Genomic DNA, 10,235 nt, shown 5'->3' with positions numbered 1-10,235 from the left:
CTATCATGACAATGCTAGTGAGTGAGAGAAATAGAATGTCTGTCTCAAATACAGACAAAGAGTAGGGGAGGAGAGAGATGGGGTGGATAAGTTGCCCTGGTGAAGGGGTGGGGGATATTCTTTTTTATAACGGAATCAAAACAGCAAACATGTTTGTAATCATGGTGCTTAAACAAAGATATTATTTTTTAAAGAAAAAAATATTAGAATTAATCTTTCTTTGAATCTTTAATAAAATTTGGCAGCACATATACTAAAATTGGAACGATACAGAGATTAGCTTGGCCCCTGTGCAAGGATGACACATAAAATTATTTGTTACTAGACTTTTGTTTATTATTTCTAATGTGTTAACATTTTTAAGAGCGATGATATATTTATCTATTACATATATAATTAAAATTGTAAAACCTGAAACTTCTTTAGTGTCATTTTAATAAAGTAGTAAATCTGTCAATACAATTGCACTATAATAACCCATTATTTAGAGAAGTAAAGACATGAACCTTGAATGAGGGACTGCCGTTCTCAGTGACATTTAGTAAACTTTCCCCTACCAACTTAGGGAAATATACATAAATTTTAAAATAAGGTTTAAAATATAATTTATACCTTTCTATTACTTCAAGATGCTTATTCAAGTAACAAATTTCCACAAGCTAGTCTCTTTTATTGATTCAATATTGAACAGAAGACTTAGCATAGAAGTTAACAAATGAATCATTTTTAATATCAAATTTTATCAAGACACAAAGGGATTCATTATCAAGAAATTGACTTTTGGAAAAATTGTGAGTGCTGCCTGTGTGTGTCTGTCTACTGTCCTGTCACATGAACCTCTTGGGAGTGGGCTGAAAAAAGGCTCCAGAAATCGCGATCTCCCAGAGGCCCATTCTAGGGTGGGAACACCAAGGAACTTCTCCACCACATGAAAACCGGCTATAAGCAGTACTTTGCAGAAGCCAGGTCCCCTGTTTGTGACGTCAAGCTGGGAAAATCTATGAAACTATGCCTGCCCAGTGGGGCCCGACTATGAAAAATTGTGAGTGCTGCCTGTGTGTGTGTCTGTCTACTGTCCTGTTGCTTGAATCTCTTGGGAGTGGGCCGAAAAGAGGCACCAGCAGAGCACAATGGCTCCGCTTTACTATGTGGCCGTGCGCTCTTTCTAAGGAAAGAAGACCATCGCAACAACAAAAAAAAATCACACTAAGAATTATGCTGGATCAATGAAGACCAGCATTTCTCTCCGGACTGTCTTCTCTGCTGCATGCTCGCGCCTAAGATTTGATCCTGTGTGAGGCTTCATCCATGGAGGACTCCCCTCCCTTGGAGGCAAGTCGACCCACCCAGAAAGGGTGCAGCCAGAGGAGTGTGGCTGCCTACATCATTTAGCCAATGAATACCACCACAACACATAGAAAAACCCACAATACAAGTGTGACAATGGAGAAACAACTCAGGCCAGCATCAGACATAGAGAATGAAGATGACAATTCTGATGACCAGATAATGACCAACCAACAAATCAGCCTCTCAGATAAGGACTTTAGACAAATATGGAAGATGCTCAAAGAACTCAAAGAAACCATGGATTGAGTTGGGCAAAACACTAATAAGAACCAAGAAAATATGAAGACAGAAATCACAAAACTCCAAACTGAAATAACATGTCAACTAATAGGCCTGAAAAAGTCAGTAAACAAAGTGAATAACAAAATGGATAAGCTCTGGGACAGGGAATCAGAAGCTGAGAATAAACTTGGTGCTGTGGAAGATGAGATACATAACAATTCCATACAGCGGGAGAGAATGGAAAAAAAAAACTTAAAGCAAATGAACAGACTATGAAAAAGTTAGTCAAAGAATGGGAACAGATGAAAATAGAAGTCTTATGATAAGCTCAACAGAAACAACTTAAGAATCATTGGAGTCCCAGAGACCCAGAAAGAAAATTTCCAGGAAGAATCAACAGTCAAGAACATCATTAAAGGGAAACTTCCAGAGCTAAAGAATATATGTGATCAAATCCTGCATGCTTAAAGAGTACCAACCAAAATAGACCCCAGAAAAAAATACCCCAAGAAACATCCTAGTCACAATGACGAATCGCACAGATAGACAGAGAATTCTGAAAACAGCAAGATCAAAAAGGGAAATTACATTGAAGGGAGCATCCTTGAGATTTACATCAGACATGTCACCAAAAAAACTCAAGGCCAGAAAGGAGTGGTGGGATATTGTGGCAAGACTGAATAAAATGAATGCTTCACCTAAAATACTGTACCCAGCAAAACTCACTTTCCCGTTTGAAGGAAGAATACATGGTTTCACAGACAAATAACAGCTCAGAAACTTTACAGACTCAAAACCAGTCTTAAGAGAAAAACTGGAAGACCTAATTTAAGACAAGACTAACCAAAAGACACACAAAATTTCGATATAAAGATGGTATTAAATCCCAGGACAATTCTTTCTCTCAACGTCAATGGACTAAATGCAACAGTTAAGAGACACAGAGTGGCTAAATGGATCAAAAAACTCAATCCAACCTTCTGCTGCCTACAAGAAACGTACCTGAATAGTCAGAACAAACATAAACTCAAAATAAAAGGCTGGAGAAAAATTATCCAAGCAAACAACACCCATAAAAATGCTGGAGTGACCATACTAATATCAGATAATGCAAACTTTATACTCAGGAAGGTTGTAAGGGACAAAGATGGACATTTTATATTAATCAAGGGGTATGTAGAACAAAAAGAAATAACTCTCCTAAACATATATGCACCGAATGAGGGGCCAGCAAAATATTTAATACAATTGTTGACAAATCTGAAAAATAATATCAATAACAACACAATAATTGTGGGGGACCTCAACATGGCTTTGTCAACACTGGATAGGTCAACCAGACTGAAACCCAACAAGAATATACTAGACCTGTGGAGAGAAATGGAAGAAAGAGGCCTAGTGGATATATATAGGACACCCCATTCCCAAAAACCTGGATACACATTCTTCTCCAATGTACATGGGACATTCTCCAGGATAGACTACATGCTGGCACATAAAACATACCTCCATAAGATCAAGAGGATAGAAATTTTGCAGACTACCTTCGCTGACCACAAGGCTCTGAACTTATTTGTGAACTCCAAAGGGACTCAGAAGAAAAACTTTAACACCTGGAAGTTAAACAGCCTCATACTCAATAACCAGTGGGTCCGAGATGAAATCAAGAAGGAAATCAAAAGGTTCCTGGAAACAAATGACAATAGAGACACAAACTATCAGAACTTATGGGACACAGCAAAAGCAGTACTGAGAGGAAAATTTATAGCTTTGCAAGCACACATCAGGAAGGAAGAAGGGGCTTACCTGAGTAGCTTAATGTCACAGCTAATAGAACTAGAAAATGCTCAACAGAACGACCCAAAAATAGGGAGACAGAAGGAAATAACAAAGCTGAGAGCAGAAATCACCGAAGTGGAAACCCAAAAAAACAATCCAAAAGATCAACGAAAGCAGAATTTGATTCTTTAAAAAAAATAAGCAATATTGATAGACCACTGGCAAAACTAACAAAGAAAGAGAGAGAGAAAGATGATAACTCGTATTAGGAATGAAAAAGGAGAGATCACTACTGATATGACAGAGATTCAAAGGGTAATCAGAAACTACTTTGAGAAACTACGCCACTAAAAATGAGAACTGGAAGAAATAGATAAATTCTTGGAATCTTATAATCTTCCATGGTTGAAGGAAGAGGATGTAGCATATCTAAACTCCCCCATCACTATTGGTGAAATTAAAACAGTAATCAAATGTCTGCCCAAAAACAAAAGCCCTGGCCCAGATGGATTCACTAATGAATTCTTTCAAACTTTCCAAGAGGAACTACTACCAATCCTGGCAAGACCTTTCATGAAATTGAACAAATGGAAACACTTCCAAATAGCTTTTTTGAAGCCAACATCACCTTGATACCTAAACCAGACAGAGATGCTATGAAAAAAAAATTAGAGACCAATATCGCTGATGAATGCAGATGCAAAGATCCTCAACAAAATCCTGGCAAATAGGATTCAATGCCTCATTAAGAAGATCATCCACTATGATCAAGTAGGTTTCATTCCAGGAATGCAAGGATAGTTTAATATCCGTAAATCTATCAACATAATACACAACATCAACAACAAGGAAAATAAAAATCACATGATCATATCAATAGATGCAGAGAAAGCATTTGATAATGTCCAACACCCATTCTTGATCAAAACTCTCAGCAAGATGGGAATGGAAGGAACCTTTCTCAATATAGTTAAGGCCATCTACCACAAGCCAGTGGCAAATATTATCCTCAATGGAGAAAAACTAAAATTTCCCTCTAAATTCTGGCACAAGACAAGGCAGTCCTCTCTCACCAGTACTATTCAACATAGCACTGGAAGTACCTGCTATAGTGATTAGGCAAGAAAAAGATATCAAGGGAATCCAGATAGGAAAGGAAGAAGTCAAGCTCTCACTGTTTGCAGATGACATGATACTCTACTTAGAAAACCCTAAAGACTCTACCAAAAAGCTTCTAGAAACAATAGACTCATATAGCAAGGTGGCAGGCTACAAAATTAAAACACAAAAATCAATGACCTTTCTATACACCAATAGTAATAAGGAAGAAATGGACATTAAGAAAACAACCCCATTCACAATAGTGCCACACAAACTCAAATATCTTGGAATCAACTTGACTAAAAATGTGAAGGACGTATACAAAGAAAACTATAAAACTCTGCTCCAAGAAATAAGAGAGGACACATGGAAATGGAAACACATATCCTGCTCATGGATTGGCAGGATTAACATCATCAAAATGGCAATACTCCCCAAGGCATTATACAGATTTAATGCGATCCCTTTAAAGATACCCATGACATTCTTCAAAGAAGTGGATCAGGCACTTTTGAAATTCGTTTGTAACAATAAACACCCTAGAATAGCTAAAGCAATCATTGTGAAAAAGAATATGGGAGAAATTACTTTCCCCAACTTTAAACTTTACTACAAAGCAATAGTTATCAAAACAGCATGGTATTGGAATAAGAACAGGCCCTCAGATCAGTGGAATAGGCTTGAATACTCAGAAAATGTTCCCCAGACATACAGTCACCTAATTTTTGATATAAGAGCAAGAAATACTAAATGGAGCAAAGAAAGCCTCTTCAACAAGTGGTGTTGGCACAAATGGCTAGCCACTTGCAAAAAAATTGAACTTAGACCCCCAGCTAACATCATGTACGAAGGTAAAATCTAAATAAATTAAAGACCTCGATATCAGACCCGACACCATAAGATATATAGAACAACACATAGGCAAAACACTCCAGGACATTGAGACTAAATGTATCTTCAAGGAGGAAACTGCACTCTCCAAGCAAGTGAAAGCAGAGATTAACAGATGAAAGTATATTAAGCTGAGAAGCTTCTGCACCTCAAAGGAAATAGTGCCCAGGATACTAGAGCCACCCACTGAGTGGGAGAAACTATTCACCCAATACCCATCAGATAAGGGACTAATCTCCAAAATATACAAGACACTGACAGAACTTTACAAGAAAAAAACATCTAATCCCATCAAAAATGGGGAGAAGAAATGAACAGACACTTTGACAAAGAAGAAATACAAATGGCCAAAAGACACATGAAAAAATGCTCCACATCACTAATCATCAGGGAGATGCAAATCAAAACAACTATGAGGTACCACCTCACACCACAGAGAGAATGGCACACATCACAAAGAATGAAAATAAACAGTGTTGGCAGGGATGTGGAGAGAAAGGAACTCTTATCCACTACTGGTGGAAATGCCATCTAGTTCAACCTTTATGGAAAGCGATATGGAGATTCCCCCAAAAACTGGAAATTGAGCTCCCATATGATCCAGCTCTACCACTCCTAGGGATATACCCTAGAAACACAAAAATACAATACAAAAACCCTTTCCTTACACCTATATTTATTTCAGCACTATTTACCATAGCAAGACTCTAGAAACAACCAAGATGCCCTTCAACAGACGAATAGCTAAAGAAACTGTGGTACATATACACAATGGAATATTATGCAGCTGTCAGGAGAGATTAAGTCATGAAATTTTCCTATACATGGATGTACATGGAATCTATTATGCTGAGTGAAATAAGTCAGAGAGAGAGAATAACGCAGAATGGTCTCACTCATTTATGGGTTTTAAGAAAAATGAAAGACATTCTTGAAATAATAATTTTCAGACACAAAAGAGAAAAGAGCTGGAAGTTCCAGCTCTCCTCAGGAAGCTCACCACAAAGAGTGATGAGTTTAGTTAGAGAAATAACTACATTTTAACTGTCCTAATAATGAGAATATATGAGGGAAATGGAAAGCCTGTCTAGTGTACAGGTGGGGTCTGGTGGGGAGGAGGGAGTTTTGGGACATTGGTGATGGGAATGTTTCACTGGTAATTGGTGGTGTTCTTTACATGACTAAAACCCAAACACAATCATGTACGTAATCAACGTGTTTAAATAAAATATACAAAAAAAGAAATTGACTTTTTCTATTTTTTAATTATTTGGAGAAATAAATTTTATAATAGGAGCAGAGTGATAATACAGTGAGTACAGTGCTTACATTGTACATTGTCAACCCAAATTGTATTCCCAATGTTTCCCTGAATCCTGCCAAAAGTGATTCCTGAACACTGAGACAGCAATAAACCCCTAGTACTACCAGTTGTGGCCCAAAACTCAAAACAAACAAAAAAAAAACTAAAACTAAGTAAGTTTGTAATATAATTATACTCCAAATAATGACAAAGTATATCTGAAATACATTTCAGAATTGAATGCAACCAAAGCCAAGAGTAGATGTCTAACCATGGGATCTTCAGAGAGAAATATGAAATTTTCTGAGTCTTATTTAGATTCCCTTTTTGAATACTTAAAAGATCTGGTGATAGTTTTCCATATTCTCGAATCCATATTTATTCCAAATACTCATAACCATTACTATAACTAGCAAATATATAAGTTATTTCAATGGTTTCTTTCAAATTGGGCTTTTTTGTTTTGGGGGATTTTTTTTGTTTTAGTTTTTGGGCACATCTAGTGGGGCTTAAGGGTTACTCTTAGCTCTGTGCTCAGAAATCACTCCTAGCAGGCTTGGGAGACTATATGGAATGCCGGGGATCAAACCCAGGTCGGTATTGTATGCAGCAAATGCCCTATCTGCTGTGCTATCGCTCCAGCCCCAAATTGAGCTTTATTAATTTACTAGAAATTTAAAAATGAACAAACCATGTGAAAGGTGACAAAAAGTTGAAACTCACAATAATCAAGTTTAACAGATAAACTTTGATAAAAGACTTGAAAGATATGATCCTGCTGAAGTAGGAGTTAAAAATAACCTTTTATTAAAGGGCATATTGTACATGTAGGACATACAGATCAGACTATCTACATTGAATAACCTCAGTTCTATCACTGTAGCATTAAAAAATCTAAAGATTTTAAAGAAATTTAAATTTTAATTTAAATTCTTTAAATTTAAAGAAATCTAACTAAATGTATGAATCTGTGATCAAAAACCTATTTATGAACACAGAAAACTGAATTCGAACATATTTCATACATAATTCAATAGTTTCTTTTTATTTTTGTTTTGTTTTGTTTTAAGATGCAAATGTCTCAATATTGATTTAATTTCTTTGTTCTTGAAATTCTTTTTAATTAATATCTTTATTTAAAACCTTGATTACAAATATGATTGTAGTTGGATTTCAGTCATTTAAAGAATACCCCTGTCACCAGTGCAACATTCCCATCACCAATGTCCCAAATCTTCCTCCTCCCCACCCCATTCCCGCCTGTACTCTAAACAGGCTTTCTGCTTCCCTCATTCATTCACATTGTTATCATAGTTCTCAATGTAGTTATTACTCTAACTACACTCATCACTCCTCGTAGTGAGTTTCATGTCATGAGCTGGACCTTCCATCCCTCCTCTTTTTTGTCTCTGAGAATTATTGCAAAAATGTCTTTTATTGGGGCCAGAGATATAGCATGGAAGTAAGGCGTTTGCCTCCCACGCAGAAGGTTGGTGGTTCCCGGCATCCCATATGGTCGCCTGAGCCTGCCAGGAGCTATTTCTGAGCGTAGATCCAGGAGTAACTACCCTGAGCGCTTCCGGGTGTGACCCAAAAACCAAAAACCAAAAAAAAAAAAAAGAAAAAAAAAAGGTCTTATTTTTCTTAAAATCCATAAATGAGTGAGACTATTCTGCTATTCTGCATCTATCTCTCTCCTTCTGACTTATTTCACATCCATCACATCCATGTATTAGAAAATTTTATGACTTCATCTCTCCTGATGGCTGTATAATAAATATTCCATTGTGTATATGTACCACAGTTTCTTTAGCCATTCATTTGTTGAAGACCATCTGGAAATTGAGCTCCCATATAAACCAGCTATACACTCCTAGGGATATTCCCTAGAAACACAAAAAAAAAAAAAATCCCTTCCTCACACCTATATTCATTGCAGTGCTATTTACAATAGCCAGACTCTAAAAACATTCCTATGTCTTAAGTCATGCAAGAGAAAGAAACAGGTTGCACTTGGGCTTGAGCCAGTATTTGCACATGCTAATTCTAAATGGTAGAAAATGTTTCTCAAGTTTAAACTATGATATACTTCCATGTACTTCTTTATGGCTAATGTTGACTTAACAAAAATCAGTGGTCCTTTGTGGACCAACTACCAAGTGGTTGGTGATAAAAGAAAAAACACTTACTGGATTGTATCTCCTTAAGTAAGTTTATTTTTAAACGTGGAGTAATTTGAGTATCACATACACATACAGACCAGTCTAATGAAAAAGATGAGTAAGAAATAATCTGTTTTCTCTGATCCTATTGTCAAGCATATCCTAATGAGACCACATATGCTGTAGCTACAGGCACAAGTTTTCTAATATTTCCATCCTATTGGCAAAGTCCCAATGATGACAAAAATGCACATGGATACTGAATTTATCAAACTCACTAATTTAAGTCCCAAACGTGTTAGGTAACATCTGGAAACACTTTGGCTACTTACATAGCCTATTTTCATTTAGATTCAGTCTCTATAATACTAATTAGTACAATAGAATGAATATTCAGTTTGGCAACTACCTATTAACTTATTCACTAAAGTGAGTCCTTAAATGAAATCTGCCTGTGTTACTCTAAAAATAAGGTTCCTGGGGCTGGAGCAATAGCACAATGATAGGCATTTGCCTTGCATGCAGCTGACCCAGCACGGACCTGGTTCGAAACCCTGCGTCCCATATGGTCCCATAAGTCAGTAGCAATTTTTGAATGCATAGCCAGAATTAACTCCTGAGATTCACCGGGTGTGGCCCAAAAACCAAATAAATAAATAAAATAAGTTTCCTGAGACCAAGAATTGATGCTTAGACCTTGACGCTGGGTAAATGTATAAATGTAATAAAGATAGCCATAGCTGGCTTCCCTAAGGTCGATATTATAACTCCAATATTGCCACCATCATATTGGTAGAAAATAATCAATATTCTGGATATAAATTTTCTCTCTGGCTTTTGATACTTATTGGACTCTATTTCTCTAAGTTTAAAAAAAAACTTAAGTTTTGTAGTAATTATACGATGTGAGAAAATAGCTAAAATAAAAGTATAAGGAAAGAAATTATACATTATATGAAATTATATGTATTATGAGAATTGTACATTAAAAAATAGCTAAAATAAAAGTATAAGAAAAAAATATCTTTAGAGAAGAAAAAGAAAATGAAAGAAGAAAATATTTTCCTGGGCCCGGAGAGATAGCACAGTGGCGTTTGCCTTGCAAGCAGCCGATCCAGGACCAAAGGTGGTTGGTTCAAACCCCGGTGTCCCATATGGTCTCCCGTGCCTGCCAGGAGCTATTTCTGAGCAGACAGCAGGAGTAACCCCTGAGCACCGCCGGGTGTGACCCAAAAACCAAAAGAAAAAAAAAAAAAGAAAGAAAGAAAATATTTTCCTACCAATTTATTATTATTCAACTTTTGTTTGAATATTTATTTAAATGCCAATAAATCCTCTGATATTCAAAGTACTTTATAATATACATTTAGTTTATAAACTTCATATGCAGACACATGTAAACTGTGTCTTCGTGTTATTGGCTGGAT

The 10,235-nt window shown here is 36.4% G+C and overlaps 1 non-coding gene across 1 annotated transcript; it reads left to right on the top strand.

Moving 5' to 3' along the window:
- The first annotated feature begins 228 nt into the window (after positions 1–228).
- Positions 229–333, top strand: LOC126007592 (U6 spliceosomal RNA). The gene has a single exon (XR_007495127.1). It is a non-coding gene; the product is annotated as a U6 spliceosomal RNA (small nuclear RNA).
- The last annotated feature ends 9,902 nt before the right edge of the window (positions 334–10,235 follow it).

The sequence above is a fragment of the Suncus etruscus genome, chromosome 4, assembly GCF_024139225.1.
Source record: "Suncus etruscus isolate mSunEtr1 chromosome 4, mSunEtr1.pri.cur, whole genome shotgun sequence".
Lineage (NCBI taxonomy): Eukaryota > Metazoa > Chordata > Mammalia > Eulipotyphla > Soricidae > Suncus > Suncus etruscus.
This window is presented reverse-complemented; position numbering and strand designations above follow the sequence as displayed.